Raw genomic sequence first — 21799 nt, 5'->3', positions numbered from 1 at the left:
TTGCTATGGATCAACCGTTTCTTGGAGAGAAGATCGCAGCAGGTTTGGCTCCCGCCGTGTGCCTATGAGGGTTTCAACTGGGGTTGCGCAGGGGTCTTCACTCAGCCGCTGTTATTTAACATCTACGTGACTCCGCTGATTTCTTTGGCGGAGTCACTGGGGCTAAGGTGATGGCCTACGCTGATGACACCCAGTTGCTGTTTACCTGGAGCAAGGAGGAGGACTCGGTTAAGAGACCCCATCAATGTTTGTCCTCGGTTTTTCATTGGCTGGCCAATGCGCAGCTTAAATGTAATGAGGGAAAATCTGAAGTACTGCTGTTCGGCTCCTTGGCTTCGGATTTTAGAAGGAAATTCTGGCCCCCTGGTTTTCCCTGCCCGCCTGCGAGTAAGGGAGCCGTCAAAAATCTTGGCGTTTGGTTCGACGAGAATCTGAATTTTGTGACGCATGTAAAAAAGCTGGCCGGCGCCTGCTTTGGTGTGTTGACAGGCTTGAGAAAGTTTCTGCCCCTCCTGCTGAGTTCGGCCAGAGTGACGGTTGTTCGGGCACTGATTCTCTCTCATTTGGATTATGCCAACGCCTTCCTAGTCGGCAGCCCTGGTTTCCTTGTGAAGAAGTTACAAGTGGTCCAAAATTCGGCTGCTAGACTTCTAGGGGGGCTGTCTTCCAGGCACAGTGCCCGGGCTCTCCTTCGGTCATTACACTGGCTCCCTGTTGAAACTCGCCTGAAATTTAAAATGCTCACAATTGTGCAATGGGCCCTCTACGGTCTCGGCCCGAGCTATCTGCAGGAGAGACTCGTGCTTTACACTCCAGCGAGACAGCTGCGCTCGTCCTCTCAGCTGCTGATGCAGACACCGAAATCCAAGCGCCAGCGACTGGGGGGGAACTCCTTTGTGCGTAAAGCCTGTCTGGCCTGGAATACTCTGCCCTTGGCCTTGAGAGCCACTCAGGATCCTCTTCTGTTTAGGAAAGCTCTAAAAACCCTTCTGTTTTAAATGTGAATCGTGCATTTCTGCCTTTGTTCTGTAAGCGCCGGGACACTTCCGAGTAGCTGCGCGCTGTATAAATTAAAATAACATAACAATAACATAACATAACATAACATAACATAACATAACACCAAGGTATAAGATATATTGCAATTGTGTTGAGACACATGGCTACTCATGGCAGCAATGGGGAAAATCCATAATAAATTGTGTCCCATTGAACACAGCATGCAAGCATTTGAATCTATGCTAGACTGAACAGACACTCAAATGTGGAAGTGTTAGAGTGCTGGGATGGTCCTCATCAGAGATTGACCATGATTTACCACCAGAACAGGCACGTGCTTAGAAAGATGTTAAACTGAGTGAAATTATTTGCTGGTACAAATAGAGCAGTTTTTTTTTACTAAACTTGATTTCAGAGAAGGCTATATACTGCTGACAATGAAGAAAATGGCCTTCAACACCCAGGGCCAGACTGGCTACCGGGCAGTTTGGAATGCTGCCGAGCTGCTGCCTGATTTTACTGCAGTGGGGGCTGATTTCGTCCATGGAGACCTGCGTGTGCTGCGAAATACTGAAAGCAAAACGAATTTCGTTTAGCTCACGCAGGTCCCCATTAACGAAATCAGCCCCCAGATCAGCAGCATTCCTAACTGCCCGGTAGCCAGTCCGGCCCTGTCAACACCCTGTTGGGGCATTTTGAATATGGTGTAATATCATTTGGAGCGTGCAACACTCCTGCCTATTCCTAGCATTTTATGAAATCAATGTTCTCAGATGTTTTGAATCACTTTTTGTTAACCTACTTGACGACACCCTGTTGTTTTCAAAGGCTCACAAGGAGCATCAAAAACATGTGACTTTGGTACTATCCAGCAATACCATTGGTCCTGTAAAGTTGAAAAAGAAGTAGTGTACTTATGCTTCATGCATTAACGAAATCAGCCCCCAGATCAGCAGCATTCCTAACTGCCCGGTAGCCAGTCCGGCCCTGTTCAGGCTGAATGCTTCAGGCCTTTCCATGGATCCTAAGAAAATCTCTGTTATTTAAGAGTGCCTTCACCTACTAACGTTAAGCATGAACAGTGATTTTGGGATTTACAAATGTATTTAATCAACTTAGCAAGAATTTTCGATTTTGCTGAATTTACCAGTGACTCATGTTTTGAAAAAGTAGAATATGAGGAGAATGTGTTTGCTGGGATGATAAAGCCGAAAAGGCTTTTTGTACTCTTAAGCAAATGTTTTACTCAGTCATCACTCTTGTGCCATCCTGATACTGGGAAATTATTTATTTGTTTCCTGATCATCACTAGTGCCACTTTTGCACTTTGTAACTTACTGTATGTATTTGTTTCTCTGCACACTCTTATATTTGGGTTATGCTGGTTGATCACTAGTACCACTTCTGTACTTTGTAACTTACTGTATGTATTTGTTTTTCTACACATGCGTACCACAATAGTGCATTCTCCCATACCCACCTAAACCACCATCCTAACATGGATCCTATCGGCAATCACACATATAAAATCAACTACCCACCGACACTCACCAAAAAAGCCGCTAAACGCTTTAAACAGAACTTCCTTAGGTCACACCCTGAAACCCCCTTTGCTGACACCTACTTCTCACCGGTCAATGGATCCCTGAACACCGATATCATCTTCCACACCACACGCAGAGCTCAATGGAGAAAAGCGTTCCTCACCTTACTCACCGTCTCCTCCACCAGGAAATCCGCTCACAGCCTAACTCTCTCCATCACACCATCCCAACTCTTTCCAGGCAGAGCCACCATCACTATTTACAATAACTGGATTGTCCTATCTCAATCCACAGACAGGAACCTGGAACTACTAGACAACTTGTTCCCCACTTTTAAAGAGCACCTCTCCAATTCGCGGACCAACACTCATATCTCCTCTAGTCCCACCAACCATGACCTCACAGCTCCCACCACCCACAACCCTTCCAACCTATTTCAGCGCCAGTTAGCTACTACATATTCCTCAATCAGGGACACACCTACCACCCCTGACCTCTCATCTCCCACCCACAACCCCTCTATCCCAGTTAAGCAACAGGCAGTTGCCATACATGCCTCAAACACAGACACAGATCGCTCCCCCTCATACACCACTCACACCCCCACCCCCTCTACCAACCCTCGGACCTCCACACATACCATCAACACTCCTCTCACACCTACAGCTGTCATTAACACTCCTCTCACCCCTGACAGCACAGCTCCCACCCACAACACACCTAACCCACTTCTGCACCAGAACGACGCGCACATCGACAAATCCCTCCCTTTATCCCCCCCCATTCTCAGTCCCCAATACCGTCTAACTAACTACGCAGAACATACCTCCTCTCTTAATTTAACTCCCCCTCCCCACAACAGGACCATCTCCAATCCCATTTCCCCTCCTACTCTCAGTCCCCATTACCCTTCCTGCACCCCCACCACTACTATCAGTCTCCCAGCCTACACCTTGATCCCCCCGCCTACCATCAATGCCCCCACTCATATCACCAACCTCCTCCCTACCTCATCCACACCCCTCCCGCCCAAAACCTCTCTCTTCCCTAACACCATCCCGTACACTAACACAACGCAGCCCTGCTCGAACACCAGCCCACCAGAACTCTCCCACCTGCACGCGAATTCCCTGGTCAGTCATTCACCTTTGACTGCCACCCCCACCTCCACCACCTACCCCACGATGGACAACATCATGGCCACCCTCACTCAGATCAAAGAAGACATACACATCATCAAAGAACTACTCTCCACACACCCCATACACCCCTCACCCACCTCCTCCTCCCCTCCCAACTTTTCCCCTACCCCTCCGGCTGACTCCCTCACGCAACACGCCCGACACCGGGCGTCAATCCCTGCTCATATTCGCAGCAACCGCCCTCGTCCCCCTCGTCGCCCCTGCAACCCCTCACACACCTACACCTCCCCGCCCAACTTGTCCCCCTCCCTTCCGATTAACTCTCTCACTCAACTCTCTCCACACCGGACCTCAATCCCAGCTCGCAATCGCAACAACCGCCCTCGTTGCACCCACAAACCTACTTCTGACATCTCGACACACTCACCCTTCTCCGCTCCTATGACCCAGCCCCCCAAAATCACACAACCACCTCACACCTCACCATTCCCGCGATACACTCAAATCCCCTTAGACCCCCCACACTAAACAGCAGATTCTCCATCCCCAATAACCTTAGAAAAGTCCCTCTCTCTCTAGAACCCTCTACCACCCTCAACACACCCCGTCTCAAATGCACTCTCCTCAACTGCAGATCGGCCTCGAAACATTCCGCCGCCATTGCTGATCTCCTCTCATCGCTGGACCTTGACCTAATCATCCTGACTGAAACCTGGCTAACTGAATCTTCGTCACCTATAATGGACATTCTGGTTCCTCCCAACTACCAAATTATCAGGCTCGACAGATCAGGCAAAATAGGTGGTGGAATCGCATGCATCTACAGGAACAACCTCTCTGTTCTGAAAGTCAATTCCACCTCCCTACCATCCCCAACATCCTGGGAATACATCTGCCTCGACATTATTAGTGAAGGCAAACCGATATGCTCTCTTCACAGCATTTACCACCCACCCAGGGACAGCCTCACCTTTTCCCAACAAATCATGGATATGATCTCAACCAATTCCGGACGGCAGCTCACCCAAATATACCTTGGTGACTTCAACCTCCACTGGAACGATCGCAATGACGCGGTGGTAAATAGTCTAAAAAATTTCCTCGATGCCCTTAACCTCACCCAAATATGCGACAGCCCGACCCACGAGAAAGGATCTATCCTCGACCTGATCATCTCCAAAGAGGACTCTATCCAACTCGAGTCCATCCAACCCTGTGACTGGTCAGATCATCATATTGTCACATTCTTCATCAATGAAAAAGTTAAAGTTAACCCGGCTCAACCCGCCAAGCCCAAAGTCTGGAAAAGAGACATGAAAAAACTCAACCCAGGCTTTTTGCCCCCTAACAGTCGCAATCTCCTACTCCCACCGACAGGCGCTACAGACGTTCAAACTCTGACTGACCACTATCTCAACGCTATGACCGCAATAATTAATGAGGCTGCACCTATGCAGCTAAAAAGAGTCTCTACTAAAATCTCCAATCCATGGTACGACGGGAGTCTCAATGAGGATAGACGAGACATGCGAATGGCAGAACGCACCTGGAGATCAGCTCCCTCTGCACTGCACCTAAAAGCTCTGAAGGAAAAGAGAAACGCCTACTTCAGGAATATAAAACGCTCAAAATCAGATTTCTTCAGCCTCCAGCTCGACCAAGCAAAAAACCGCCCGAGAAAACTGTTTGAGCTAATCAGATCACAATCCAAGGATCAACCCCAACCACTCAACACTGGGCGTGAAGCACCCTCCTGTGAAGACTTCGCTGCTTTCTTTATCCAAAAAACTGACAACATAAAGAGCGATCTCCTCATTGACGCAAGCCTCTACTCCAAACCCCAGTGCTTAGCACCCATTGAACCAAAAAACAATGCTACATGGTCAACTTTTGGCACATACACGGAAGAAGAAATTGGCAAACTGCTCAGCAACCTGAAACCATCCAATCACCTCACGGACCCCCTTCCTGCTACCGCAGTAAAAGACTTTACCCCTGTGCTTCTCCCTCTCTGGACTAAAATTATCAACAGCTCTCTCCAACAAGGAAGCATACCTGACTCTCTCAAAGTTGGACAAGTCACACCTCTTCTAAAGAAACCTACAGCCGACCCCTCTGATCTCAACAATTACCGTCCCATTACCAATATTCCCACTCTCGCCAAACTGCTGGAAAAATGCGCACAACTACAATTGACTAAACACATTAAACAATTTGATCTCCTCAATCCTCACCAGTCAGGCTTCCGAGCAGGACACAGTACAGAAACTGCTATGACTCACATAATTGACGACGCACTTCAAATGCTAGACCAAAACGACACCTGCCTCCTCATCCTTCTTGATCTCTCTTCAGCATTCGACACCGTTAAACATGAGAATTTACTAAAACTACTAAACACAAGAATGGGTTTATCTGGCACTGTTCTCAAGTGGTTCACTTCCTTTCTTCACAACAGGTCTCAGAAATTCAAGAGCAGCAACCTGATGTCCTCGTCAATACCTGTAACGCTAGGCGTCCCCCAAGGATCCTCTCCATCCCCAACTCTGTTCAACCTAGTTATGGAACCTCTGACCACCTTGCTACAAGCATCCAATGTACACTTTCACATGTACGCCGATGACACCCAACTTTATCTCAAATTACAATCCCCCAAAGACATCCTGCTCCTGAACTCAACGATCAGAGGCACCCAATCCTGGCTTGCCGATAATCATCTCAAACTCAATGCCCTGAAAACAGAGTTCCTTCTGATCTCACCTCCAGCGAAGATCTCCACCACTCAAATTTGGCGTAAACACCTAACCGCACTCAATGTCCAACCCACCATCGTGGACTCAGCAAAATCTTTAGGCATAACACTCGACACCAATCTCAACATGCAGCAACATATCAGCAAGGCAACAAAGGGAGCGAACTTCCAAATCAATACGCTGAGGAAACTTAAACCCTTCCTCCCAGCCAAAGACTTCCAAACCGCAGTACAAGCACTAGTCCTCCCTCGAATAGAATACGGCAGCATCGCCCTCTGCGGACTCCCCCTAACTATAACCGCACCCCTAAGAGCTTCTCTAAACGCTGCAGCGAGACTCATCACTGGGTCAAAAAAGCACTCCCATATTACCCCTGATTTGAAATCCCTGAACTGGCTACCTTTTGAAGCCAGAATACATCTGAAAATCGCCTGCATGACACACAAGGCGGTACTCCTAAACTCACCCGGCTACCTCGCTCAGAAGCTGACAATCTCTGGCGGAGCTAGAAACACTAGAGGCAAAAATAATCTTCTACTGAAACCTCGAACATTCCGGAAGGAAAAAACATATAAGCGCTCCTTCTCAGGAATGGCGCCTAGGATCTGGAACTCACTCCCCCCCGAAACCAGGCTTATCTCTTCCACTACACTCTTTAAAAATGAAGTAAAAGCTATCCTCATGGCTAAATACACTTGAACTATTATCTCGAACTCTGTTAATACTCTGTACCGATCTGTACCACGTTTGACCCCTTTGCTTAGTTGTATTAGCTGTCTTATTACTCACATGATTGGCTTTGCAGCCACCTATTTGTACTGTTTGTTCTATTGATTTATCTGTCTGACTATGCTCCTTCATGTACCCCTTCTATGTAAAGCGCTCTGATATCTGCAAGGATCTTGTCCGCGCTATATAAAACTTTCAAAATAAATAAATAAATAAATTGTGGAAGCAGATACCTCTGAAAGAGTATATGGGGCAGTCCTGATATAGGAACAAGAAGGTGGAAAAAAACATCCTGTCCTTTATCTAATTCATGCTTCGTCAGAATCTGAATGGTACTATTAAGTACTTAAGAGAGAATATTTAGTCATAAAGATGTCTTGTACTGAGGGGAGGCATCAGTTGATGGGAAGTAGATAACCATTTGAAATTAGAACTGGTCAACAGCATTTTCTGTGTTTACAAAGAGGAGTCAAGACAGGGGTATCTTTCTTTTCCCAGTATGACTTTAGAATCTTATGCACCTGGCTCAAAGAATATGTTAGGGGATGCTTTATCCCATGCCATCTTGAATCAAAACATACTTATAAACAACCTGTGATTCCTGTTAGTGAGCAGCTGCAATTGTAGTCTTCACTAGACAAGATTAAGATGGCTCTAAAACAAAGCAACTGAAAGATCTTATTTTAAACACTTCTTTAGTTCCAAAAAATGAGCTGTATTTCAGTTAACAATTCATTTTCACTTCTACTAAGGAAGTTCCACTGGATGTTATGAAGATGTTTCATGACACTGCCATTTCAGGCTATTGAGAAGTAACTACAACTTTGGATTTAGGATTGTAATCTTTTTGGTGATCAACTATGCAGTGTAATGTTAAAAAAAATGTCCATGTCTATCCTATTTGTGCCTAGTAAGTCCTTCCAATTTAAACCTCATGGAACGCTGCAGCCATTACCAGTATCTCCTGAGCCCGGGCCAACGACTTCTACAGATTCTGTAAGGGTCATTCTGTCTTCAGAAGGATATTGTGTGGCAATGGTCACAGTGGATACCTTTTTAAAGATGTCTAATTTTTCTCTTTGACCAAACAATCAACAGCAGAAGAAATGACCAAGTGTTTCTTGACTAATGTTTTTCATCTTCATCAGTTGTCTCATACTATCATTTCTGATACAGGAATTCAATATCTCATGTTTTTGGAGAAGCCTGTCTAATGAGTAGATGAGTGAACAAATCAAAGTTTGGAGCAGTATCTACAATGCTTCTTTAATGCAACTCAGGATAATTGTTTTTCGTATTTGTCAATTGTAGAATTTTCCTATAATGACACCCATGATGCCTTTTTTTGTATTCAGAGATTGTATCCAAGAGTGTTTCCACCATTTCCTCAAATTGACCATTTAGTTACAACAACTGTTTACTATGGCTTTTTAGTCCTTTTTAGATTACTCATTAGAGCTTTGTTGTGGCATTCTGATTAAAGTTAACTCATACTGGAAGATTCATTCTGTATCCATTCATCTCAGTTGAGGCTATGTGTTCTTGATCAGCTCCTATCTGAATCTCTGCCTGTTATAATTCAAGGGCTACCTGAATATGAAATACAAGAAATCTGTGATTCTAGGATGTCCTAAAGTTGTCTTCAATTTTTGGTATGAAAGATTTTCTTTCAAGTGAGCATTCTTGCATATATGCATTTTCAGTCAATGCTCCTTTGCTTGTTTTCCTTTTCCACGACCCCCTGATAAGCCCTGAACTTAAGGAGAGAGGAATAGTGTTGTAATTGTACAAAGACTAGGGGTGGGAACTTTACAGATGCCTCGTGCTAACAGTGAAGAGGAAACAGTAGAAGGTAATGATGGGTTGTGTGCTATTGGACACTGTGATTAGCGTGATGCAGCTTCTTTGTACTGCCTGACCTACCCTAGCTTCTTCATGCGTATTGCCTGGATGGCTATTCCCTGACTTAAATTTAAGCTCTGGTCAAGAAGGGCAGTGACAGTATCGTGAAACATCATAGGATGGCATACTCAGCCTTCTCATTCATCTACCTGGCAAACACCATGGCATTCAATAAGGAGGCTTGGGCAATGTCAGTATATTAGCCCAATCGAAGATGGTGGTTAAACCATGATCTAGTCTAAGCTTAGGGCAAGAAGGGCAGAGATGATTTTGTGGAACCAACCCTGGCCAAAGAATGCCAACCTTGGGCTTCGCGTTTATTTATCCAGTGAACACTATGGATTCCAGAAAGGAGGCATAGTCAAGCTCAGCATACCTGCCTAATTGAAGATAGTAGTTAAACCATGAAATGTTAACAGAGGTTCCCAATCCAAGATGAGGATGAATCTTTCCTGTGTGTGATCAATACCTGTCTGCATTATATATAATGAGTTGTTTTCTAGCCAAGTGCTGGCTGCATTAAAACACCATCATGACCTGTTTTTCATCACCTTCTTTACCAATTGCTTTAATTTTTGTTCCAGAATTTTGCTCCCAACTTGTAGATGATTCGAAATTCTTCACCTTGATTTGTTACTTGACAGTTTCCTCCTTCCAGATGTCAAGAGGAATTTCTGCCTATTGCTATTCTTCAACCCAATACCAATCTATAATAAAGAGCTTTGAAATTAATAAGAAGGTTGTCCCCTTTTGTAGGTTTTTCCTTCTTACTTTGAACCTCTTAAGGTCACACTTTACACCTTTCTCCCAAACGATTCTTTGTAGGGTGCCATTGTGGACACTAGAAAAGAGAGATCCTTTCCTTAGGTAATCAAAAGTGGTGACTTAACAGACCTCTTAAGTATCCAGGACTTGACACTTAGCAACACTGTGAAGTTGTGAGTGTCCCATCACTGTTGTATAGTTCTCACCTGGTCTACCTGTGTTGTGCATAATTGTTGTTTAACTGCACTTGCAAGTTCCTTTGAGGTTGTATTGTTTACTCTTCTGTAGTCCTTGCTGGCCTTGGGTATTTTCCTAATTCTAGAAATGTTCTTGGATATATGTTTGTTACCCAAGCACCAATGCAGATTTTAGCTTCCCTCTTGATCTGCAAAGGGTGAATTACAGCGTTTTGTAGAACAAAGTCTGTGAACTCCAACTTGTTTTCACTTTGTCTTATTCCACGAGTCAGAAACTCTAGAAATCTGAACTCAACCTTTACTGGAACCAGACTTATTCCTTCTCTTGTATCCTTCACCATTAATCCCAGTGCGTATTCACTGTTCCCTCAGTGTTGGACACTGAGGGTCTGGGAAGGCTGTGGGACCTGTGATGATTACTGTCCATATACATTCCTTGTCAAGTTCTGTCAGAAATCTCTGGTTCCCACATATGAAAATTCTTTTGTTCAGCATGCTCTCTGAACAGGTTACAGAATGATCATTGCTCTTCAGAAGGGGGAATGAGGTAAAGCATGTTTGTGTAGTGAGATCAAGCACTATCAATTGATATTTGTGGATAACATTATTCTCCATATAGATAGTAAAAACTTGTATCCATTTATTTTGTATCGAAGACTAGCCAGGTAGAATTTCACTTGGGCTCATGTTATGCCCAGGAGGCTGTTCAAGGCATAATGTCATGTCACGTGGACTATCGCTCAGATGAGCTGTAGCAATGAAAGAGTTTAAATATCACCCAGATTCTCCATAATATTCATTAGAGGGTGGCTGTCCTCTGGCTGTGGCCGTCCATGAGTAGTGAATCTCGTCATAGAGAGTATTTTGTCATAGCTATTTTAGACCTACACAGATTGAAAACATAAGTGTGAATAGTGCACACATTTGCAACAATAGCTAATAGCTAATAACAGCAAATGACATCATGTCATTTACATTAAAAAGTGACCATCACTAAACTTAGATTCATGCAACTACTACTATGTATTTGTATGAAGAAATACAAACATTGGACCTATTTAGAAACTGCAATTATATAGCGGTGTAAATTGAATTCCTTAAATCAATTTAGAGGAGAGCTGGCATTCCAAGGTGGAAAAGCATTGTAAAGTTAGTGAACCCCCACAAACATGTAAGATTGTCCGTATTTACAGGCTATTTTGCATCCCATTCCCACTCTCTTTTTAATTCAAGCTTTATTTCTGTTAAAGGCTAGGAGTAAATCGCCCTCCAGTGTTGTAACAGAAGGAGGCACCCCCTAAAATGGTGACGCGAATCAGGTGTTTCTCAATTAGGAGAAAAAAAAAATTATACGAGGAAAATAAAATTCGCATATGGAAATGCATGTTTGTGAGGCATTCACAGATTTATAAATTTACAACGTGGGGGTACGTGATCTCAATGTCGGACAAGATGGTGGTACCATGCCGTGCTGAGCTCTGAAGCAAGTGGGGGAGCTTTCTAATCAGTTGAGGCCACTGAGATGGACACTGCCGGTGGAGATACATATGTATGTCCTTGTCAGGACCTGTGAGTTCTTTTCCTCTGGAGCAGAAGAGAAGTCCACCTATACCAGGACCGAAGTTTAAAATCCGTCCCTGGTATAAGCAAGGGGGAAAGGGTAAGGGGATAAAGAGAGACTCCTCAGATCAGGCCTGTCTGCTTCTTAATCAGGCAAACCTTGGTGTTACAGCCTTTTACAATGTGATAACCTACAAAACATATGGCTACAATTAACAGGGACACACTATATTGCTTATTTCTATATTGGTGTCTAACACAATTCTCAAATACAATATTTCTATGTAATTCTCCTGAATATTTTTTAATATGTTGACAGATCAATTAGACTTCCAGTAGGGTTCACAGAAGATATGAAATGTCAGAATAATGGAAGAAAATCCCTTCTGACTATTAGTTCTAAAATTGTAGCTATAGATATATCTATGTTATAAATTCTATTTCTTTTGAAAGTTGTTTATTTCTTCTGGCTTAGCTGATTTTGCTTTTGTTGTTTTTAGATACTTTGTCCATATAGTCTTTTCATTGCTTCTAATGGCTCTTTAATTTTACTTTACGTCGATTCCAAGTCAATACAGACATTGTTTTCAAGAGATACCTTGTCCTGTTCAAATATTCTAGTGTTCAACATTCAAACTTGCAAGGAGCAAGAAAGAGACACTACTCACGACCTCCTCAGTAACCAAACTGACTGAACTCTACACTCGACGATAAAAGGTTCGCTACACATGCGTGGCCTGGAAACTCTAACTTTCGGATTCTTCCTCCAGAGAAGCTGGCGAGCCACTGGAACTGTCTCCTGTATTTCGCCCCTAAACATAGTCATATACGACCGGCACCGGGGATTTATCTCTTAAATGAGGTAGGCCGCACAAACTATTTTATGAGGTGTTGCATGCTTCTCTTATTAAACGCTTTCTCACAGGGCTGAAATCAGAGGAGCTAGCCCTGATGACACCCTGGGATTTCTCTAGATGCAAGAGACTATGGCTGCTATTTTATAAAGCACTACATGCATCTTTACTGACACCTTCTCCTAATAAAACAACAGAGATTCTTGCCGTGATGCCACCTTTTCAACTTTATGCAGCCGTCTAGGTAGAACTTTGTCTCTTCAATGCATGTTTCTGCTAAAACTCTTTGAGGGCAATAACAGACTCTTCCCTACCTGGCTCTCGGAGATTGTTTCCCCCGCATACCTGGTCCTCTTGCCGCCGCATTGCACCACCACAGCGGCCGCGGAGGTGAGGATTTCAGGACTACATCGTCCAGGCTCCTAAGCGGCTCCCCAGCGGAGGAACGCCATCACGTCATCTCTGCGCCCAGAGGCGCTTTAAATCACGGCACACCCCGGCAGAGCGGGTGTTTCTGCTAAAACTCTTTGGGGGCTGATGGAGCGAGATAGAAAACAAAATTTTGTTTAAACTCGCAAAGTCACATTTCCATAACATGAATAAAATTATTAATGATTTGTGATATGTTGTGCTAATACAACCTAGATTAAACTTTACACGTGGGGGGACTAACATGTGTGCTCATAAACGTGCATAAATGTTGCATCTTTTTGTTCGTGCAAAATAATAAAATAATTTATTGTTTTCGTTTTTGTCATTACTAACTGCTGCATATTTAAAATAAGCATGTGCTTGTTTTGCTTATTCTTGTCTGTATGATGTCATTTCTACTATTCTAGGTGCATATGGGTCTCATAGAAAAACGGAGACTGGTAAATATAAACGCTGCTTTATTTGTTTGCAATGGCTAGGTAACATTTTGATTAATCGGGTGGGTTAATTATTTAGTAAACCATGGGGTGGATACAGAATATACTTTATTTCTTACATTAATACTTTTCTTGTGTTTGTTTTATACTAGAAATCATAAGTTGCCTGCTTTTGAGGCCTAGCTATTTGAGTCGCAAAATAAAAGCTGATCTGAAATTCTGCAGAAAGTCACGAGACGCCCATTCTGAATTAAAACGTTTATTGAAGATGCATTCACAAAGCAAAAACTGATGAGCTGACATCATTCTGTCGGACATGGCCAAGGTCGAAAGTGAACTTTTTGTCAGTCCTTAACTTGGCATCCGCGGAAGTTGCACTGTAAGACTATGGAAGCTGCGAGGATGACTTAAAACAAAGTTGCAATCGCAGGAAGCCTCTGGCTTCACGTGGAAGAGACAATGGTCTTTGTAAGACATGATTTTGTGGAACTTTTTAAGAATCGGGTGACATGTCACTTGTCACTCTCAGCCAATGGGACGTCGAGTATTTCTGAAAACTTTCCTTTGCTAGTTTAGTTAGCGTAGAAAGGTATAAAAAGTCATGCCCTTAGGGTTGGGCTGGCTGCTGCTTTCTGACTTTCCGATGAGGGTGATGTGCTGCTGGACTTTGCGTGGAGCACGTAAGAATCCTCAAAGAACTTTACTTTAATTTCTGTCTATTTAGCTCAGTTAGGGAAATAGGTTTTAGAAATGCTAAACTTTATATAATTTCTTTAAATTTGATTAAATTGCTTAAATTGTATTTTTCCATATTTCTTACTATCATGCTTGCTTTATTGCAAATAAAATTTCATTTATAAAACTTACAACTTATATACCATAATCTAGAAAATAAAATCTTACTTTTGACAAACAAGCTGGTCTTGGTTATTTAGAAGTATAGGTTACCTTTAGCTAGATCACTTCGCCTATGGTGGTCGTTTAAATGGTTGGGTTTTATTCTAATGACAATATTCTTTCTGCAAATGTATAAAAATGTTTATAGTTTGTAAATAATGTGTATATAGATTTATTTGACCACCTGATTCAGTAGGCCCAAAATTATATCAGGTTCATAAATGGGTCCATGTATAGTTTAGAATTTTGTTTATAGGTTATGAAATTGGGTAGCGTAGTTTATGATATATTTTCTATAGCCCGCTGGATCAATTATCTGGTAGCAGAAATTGATGGTTGCTAAGGGGTAACCAAGGTAACATGTTGGTTGCTAAGGATTGCGTCATGGTATGCAAATAGGATTGATGTTTTAACACTTGTTAAGTTCGTTTTTCGTGCCTATCTGTAAGCTATACCGGTATAGATTGTGTGGCGAGAAATTAGTCACGCAAGCCATCTGTTCGTTTGTAGTGATATCGCCGAGTATCACAAGAGGTATCGCCGTGTACCATAGTGTTGTCGCCGAGCAGCACAGTTTTAGGGCTAGGTCTGAATCTTGTATAGTGAGGAATTTCTAAGAAATCAAAGCAGCATGAGAATAGGGACAAAGCGCCTTCCATAAAACTCACTGTGATGAGAGTATTAGTTATATCCGAGCTTGAGAGAAGGGTAAAATTTAACGTCGGTGCATGAATATCTATAAACAGGTTAGAGTCCTGTACGGGTACATGTTTCATATCTATAAACAGGTGAAAGCCCTGTACGGATAACGTCGTTATTTTGCTAACGGTGCATGATTTCTATAAACAGGTGAGAGTCCTGTACGGATTTCGTGTGTGTTTGAAATTAGGGAATTTTCCGTGTAAAAGTGCGAGTTTGAATTGTATTTTATGTTCAAGTGGAACTCTTAGAACTTTCACTTCGCGGTGGGTTCAGAGCAAAGCGAGTTCATAATTATACGTGTTAGAAGGGTGGGGTAAGGTTACTCTACTGACAATTGAATATTATCCTTAGTGTGAATAGCGCCGTCTATTCCGAAGTGTGGATACTTGAATGTATGTAAACTATCCTAATTAGCGAAACGAACAGATGTTGTCTTTATAAGTCATTGTTAAGAATTAATTCATACTGAAAAGTGTTCTTAAAATGGCGCTGTGAAAAGATTTTGTGAAGGAGGGGTAAGCGCCAGGAGTGAGAAGCGAGAAACCGCAGCTGCTGTGTACGTCACAGAGCCGCGCTGGGATTGGGTGACCTACGTCACAAGCTGTATTCTGATTGGCTCCTGAGTCTCTGACGGCCAGTGAACTGATTGGTAGTTCAGAAAAACTCTAAATTTATTGGTCGAACTGAAAAGTGACTCAGCTCAACCGCCATTGGCTTGTTGGTGTATTTCGCGCACGGATTGGTTGTTTTGCGGAACATCCCGGAAAATTTTTACGAACGATTTTGTGAATTAAATTTAACTTTTAAAAATGAGTTATCATTTTAAACATGTTGAGAAAAAGACAACATTATTTCAGAAATTTAAGAATTTATTTTCACCTGACAAGAAAATCGAAACGCGAGGTGGTAAACTACTTCATAAGTATAAAACACCTGCAGCATACATGGAAGGTGAATATGGATATCATACTGTCTTATGGTTCGACAGTTGGAAACGTTATACTAAAAACGATGGTGTTTTGACTTGGCCTGATGATGGTTCATTTAATGTAAGAGTTTTAAGAAACTTACGAGAGAAAATGAATGCTCTTGTTCCAAAACCGAGACCAACTCAATTTGAAGCTTTAGTTGAGTGGGAAGATGAGATGTATCAGTTACAAAGAGAAGCTAGTGGAATTAAAAGACCTTCTAAAAATCCATCATGGAAAAGAGAAACTCATGAAGATAGATTACGAATGTGGAGACAGGGAAACATGAGTGAAGGATTGTATTTAATTCATGAAATGGTAATGGGTTCTCCTACAGGAAAATCTATGGAAAGTGAATCTGAGGATGCAATTATGGAAGAAATATATACAACTGCTAAAAATAAACAGCCTAATCAGCCTTTGAGACCTTCTAGATCATGGTCTACTCCGGTGGTTTCTACTGAAACTTCACCGAGTGCACCTCCAATTAGTGAAGCTCCTAAACTTTATCCAAATAATTGTGAAATCACTGAAACTCCTAGAAGACCAGAATTTGAGAATGCTCGAAATGAGGGTAGACATTTTTCAATGACTCCAAGAGCAAGGGAACCTCCAAAAGAATATACAAGAGAGACAAGAAATGTTGAGGATGATGATTATAATGAATACTTAAGGTCTAAAGAAGAATTAATTAAAAGAATGACAAAAGGCATGGAAGCTGTTACAGTTCCAGTAACAATAGGTCCTGTTCAGCCTGTATTTGATCAAAGAAATACAAACAAAACTGGATTAACTATTCCTTTAAATACAGAAATTCAAAAGCCTGCTGAAAAATTTTATTCAGATTTGACAGAATTAAACACTTCTAGATCGAGAATGCCTGATTTAACTTTCAATGAGGATTTATCTCCAAAAACACCAATGGGTGCTATGTCAGATGTAGGAAGTCCTGAAGTCAGGGTAACTACACCAAAGCTTGATGTGGCCAAATTAAAAGCAAATATAGAAGAATTAATAATTGGAACAATTGGCCCAGATAGTTTAAATTACTATCGGGATGATGAACTACTATTCATTTGCAAAAGTATTCAGTGGAAAACGAAAAATAAATATGATCAATTAGAGGATCTAGCTGCAGAACTTGAAATCGATGTGAGTAAACAAAAGAATTTTGCAAAACATTATAGATTAGATTTCTCAGAAAGCGACATTGAGAGTTTGAACTCAATGGGAAGAATAGTTCACATTAAAGATTTGATTGTCTATATCAAAAAGCTAGGAGAACTGAACAAATGGAGAGTTAAATGGACCAAAAGAAAGGAAGATGAAAGATTAGAAAGAATGTCAAAACAATTTCCAATGAGAGAAGTTGCAGGTGGAGGATATGTTCATGTCCCATGGTCGAGACAGGACATTCTGTTATTCACAAATGACTTTCCAAAATTAAGAGAGAAACCTGTTGAGTGGTACAGACAAGTCGATAGATTTATCAAAGTGTCAAAAGTTCTGTGGATTGATTTGGATGGATTTTTTGACATTGTTGTTCCATCTGATCTTTGGACAGAATGTAAAATATCTATTAGTTGGCCAAAAACAGAACCTGAGCGAATTAAAGAAACAGGTGCCCCAAATCCACTTGTAATGGATTTTTATGAGAAAGTAATTGTTTGGATGAAAAACAAAATTCCACCCAAAGAAGTTGATTGGGTTAAAATAGAAAGAACAGAGCAGGAAACAAAAGAATCAGTTCATTCTTTTTATGAAAGGCTACTGTTAATCTTTAAACAATACAGTGGTTATGAAAAATTAGATGAGAAAGACATGAGTCATTTTATCTATAGATTTGTTTATGGACTAAAACCTGAAATTGGAGAAATGATCAGAACTAGTATTGTCGGATGGCAAGCACTATCTATAGATGATATTCTGAGAAAAGCAAAATATTGTAGCGATGAATTAGAAGTAAAACAGAAGAAGCTAAAGGAGAAAGCCATGTGGGCACAGGTAAAGGTAGCTGAGCAACAGATTGCCAGCATGGGAAATAAGAACACTAATTTTGTTCAAACTGGAAATACGAACCAGATACAAGGAAAGTTTAAAGGTAATAATTTCCAAAAGAAATTTAGCCCAAAAATAGAAGAGCTGAAACAAAGATTACCTTGTTTTAATTGTGGCGAAATTGGACATTGGAGGGACGAGTGTCCTCATCCTCCTAGAAACTTAAAGAATCCCTTATTGAATCCACAGATGCAGAATGGTGTTAACGTGCAGCAACAGCTACAGATGCAACAGGGGTTAAATGAATTTAATATTCAGCGACAATTACAACAACAGCAACAACAACAGGTGAATAATCGTCAGGACCAGTTGCCACAACCACCTTTTCCGAATTGTGGGGGAGTTCAAAAATATAATCCAAAAGTGGGATTTCAGGGATGTGAACAGGTAATAAAACCACAAAAACAGCAAAAGCAGCAAAGGGTTCAAATGCAAAATGCTTCACAACAATTTTTATTAACAGAAAGCCAAGACAGTGATTCTGATGATTATTGCTGACGGTGCCCGAGAGAGGAGGAAGAGTGTGTTGTTGGAGCCACTCTTGAGGTTGACCAGTCTGGTCCTTATGTAAACGGGAAAGTTAATGATGTAGACATCACTTTTCTAGTGGACACTGGTGCTACTCGTTCTACTGTTAGATCAGTGGAAATTGAAAACCTACCTCTCTCTGGGGATACCATCCAAGTTGTCGGAGTAAGTAATCAGCAAATTAAAACAGACTTAACTGATCCAGTACCAGTTGAAATTGGAAATTACAGAGACAAACACAGATTTGTGGTTTGTAATAGTAGTCCAGTAAATCTATTAGGTAGGGACATCCTATGTAAAATGAATTGCAGAATATATTGTTCTCCTGAAGGAGTTGAATTACAAACAATGGAGGAAGATGGTTTGTACAGAATGACAATGATGATGATGGAAGCAGAAGAAACAAAATTGTTTCCTGCATTTGAAGAAAAAGATTTACCTGAAGAGCTAAAAGAAACAGTGAAATCTGAAATATGGGATTTTACTGGGAATGAGATGGGTCTGATGAAAAACGTAGATCCTGTTAAAATTGCATTGAAGCAGGGAATAGAATTTCCAAACACTCCACAATATAAAATGAAAACTGAGACAATTGAAGGTATTACACCTGTAATTGAAAAATTAATCAAGCAAGGTGTATTGAAAGAAATGAAGAGTAGCTCTTGTAATTCACCAATTATGGGAGTTAAAAAGGCTAACGGAACATTTAGGATCGTACAAGATCTGAGAAAGGTTAATCAAATTGTTATTCCATGTTGTCCTGTGGTTCCAAATCCAGCAGTAATTCTATTTCAGATTCCATATGATGCTGAATGGTACACAGTCATTGACCTTTGCAATGCATTCTTTACTGTTCCTCTACACCCAGACAGTTATGAAATCTTTGCTTTCAGATTCCAAGGTAAGACCCTTGGATGGACAAGAATCCCTCAGGGCTATACAGAAAGTCCTTCAATCTTTAACGAACTGTTAAAAAGATCATTAGAAGATTTAGACTTACCAGGTAGGTCTACGTTGGTGCAGTATATTGATGATTTGTTAATTGCTGCAAAGACAAGAGAAAATTGTGTAACAGACACAATAATTCTGTTAAATCGCCTTGCAGAAGAAGGACATAAAGTGTCCCCAGCAAAACTACAGTTTTGCAAACAGGAAGTAAAATATCTTGGTCACAGAATTGCAAAAGGAAAAAGACAAGTAACAATAGAGAGAATAAAAATGATTCAAGCAATGTTACCACCAAGAACACAAAGACAGGTCAGAATGTTCCTGGGAATGGTAGGTTACTGTCGACAATGGATAAGTGGATTTTCAGTAATTGCGAAACCACTACAAAGACTGACCAAATCAGATGTAAAAGATCCAATTATTCTCAATGATGTTGAGATGGAATCTTTTGAGAACCTGAAAAAGAGCTTATGCCAAGCTCCTGCTTTGGGTATGCCAAATTATGAGAAAGATTTTGAACTGTATTGCAGTGAGAGAGAAGGATGTGCATTATCTGTGTTAATTCAGAGACATGGAAACCTAAAGAAACCTATTGCATATTTCTCTGCAGTTCTTGATCCAATTGCAAAAGCATTACCAGGTTGTTTAAAAGCAGTTGCAGCTACAAGTATCAGTCTTGAACAAAGTGAAGGAATCATTATGGGATTTCCTGTAAAAGTTTTTGTGCCTCATTCAGTTGAAATATTACTGACAAGAGGTAAGACTCAACATTTAACAAGTAGCAGATTGACAAAGTATGAGAAAATCATACTGGGAGCAGATAATGTTTCGATTTCAAGATGTTTGAATCTGAATCCTTCTACATTACTGCCTGATTCTGAAATCGTTGATGACATCGAGACAGAACATGAATGTTTAGATGTCATGGAATTCTGCACAAAACCAAGAAAAGACATCAAAGACAGACCTTTGCCTGAATCGGATTTTGTCTACTTTGTAGATGGCTCATGCTTAAGATCCGAAAGAGGTGTCTTGAAAGCTTCATACTCAGTTTGTACAGTCGAAGATGTTGAAGAGGCATCATGTCTTGAAGGAGTTCGTTCAGCACAAGTGGCTGAATTGATTGCTTTAATTCGTGCATGTGAAATATCAAAAGATATAAGAGTTACCATCATTACTGATAGTCAGTATGGGTACGGAGTTGTGCATGATTATGGACAACTCTGGTCACAGAGAGGATACATGACATCAACAGGGTCACCAATTAAAAATGCAGTTTTCATTAGAAGATTAATTGAAGCAATACAATTGCCAAAAGAAATTGCCATAGTCAAGTGTGCAGCACACACTAGAGGGACTGATTATATTTCCAAAGGAAATGCCTTCGCAGATGAAACAGCAAAGTACTGCGCAAGGAAAAATTATTCTTACAATCGGAATAGAAGTACAGAAACTGATTCAAATTCATTAATGCTAACAACTATTGTAGAAACATGGAATGAGATTAGAGATTTACAAAACGAAGCAGATGATGAAGAAAAAGACCAGTGGTTAAGATCAGATTGTAGACAACGTGATGAAGATGGAGTGTGGGTTTACAAAGATGGGAGAGTAGTTTTACCAAATTGCATGATTTCTGACATGGCCAGATTATATCATGGTCCTGCACATTTAGGAAGAGATTCTATGGTCAGACTGTTTAAAGAAACATGGTTCAATACCAAGTTTAGAACCATTGCAGAATCTTTTTGTCAAAGGTGTTTGTCATGCCAACAAATGAATCCTAACAGAAAATCAGTGGTGGGGACAGGAATAATTGGTCGAGAGGGTGGTCCCTTCACCAGGTTACAAATAGATTTCATTGAAATGCCCTTACACAACTGTTTGAAATATGTACTTGTAATTGTATGCTTGTTCTCAAGGTGGGTAGAGGCTTTTCCTACAAGACATTGTGATTCAATTACAGTAGCAAAACTAATGCTCAGAGAAATCATCCCAAGGTACGGTTTTCCAGTCACTATTGAGAGTGATGGAGGAAGTCATTTTGATAACAAACTGTTGAAATTAATTTGCGAAGCTATGAGTATTGAGCAGAAAATACACTGTGCATACAGACCAGAGGCATCAGGTGTAGTTGAACAAATAAATGGAACTATCAAAAACAGAATTGGGAAAATGTGTCTAGAGACAGGAGTGAAGTGGACTGATGCTCTTCCACTTGTTTTGATGTCAATAAGAAGTACACCAGATAAAAAGACAGGTTTGAGTCCTCATGAAATTTTGATGGGAAGAGTTATGAGGCAAGCTTTTGTACCTGTAGGTAAACTGTTGAGCATAAATGACAGTGCAATTTTGGATTACTGTAAAAGGTTATCTGATATGGT

Source organism: Lissotriton helveticus, chromosome 6 (genome assembly GCF_964261635.1).
Source record: "Lissotriton helveticus chromosome 6, aLisHel1.1, whole genome shotgun sequence".
NCBI classification, from domain to species: Eukaryota; Metazoa; Chordata; class Amphibia; order Caudata; family Salamandridae; genus Lissotriton; species Lissotriton helveticus.
The sequence above is the reverse complement of the archived record's forward strand: the minus strand, read 5'-3'. Positions refer to the sequence as shown.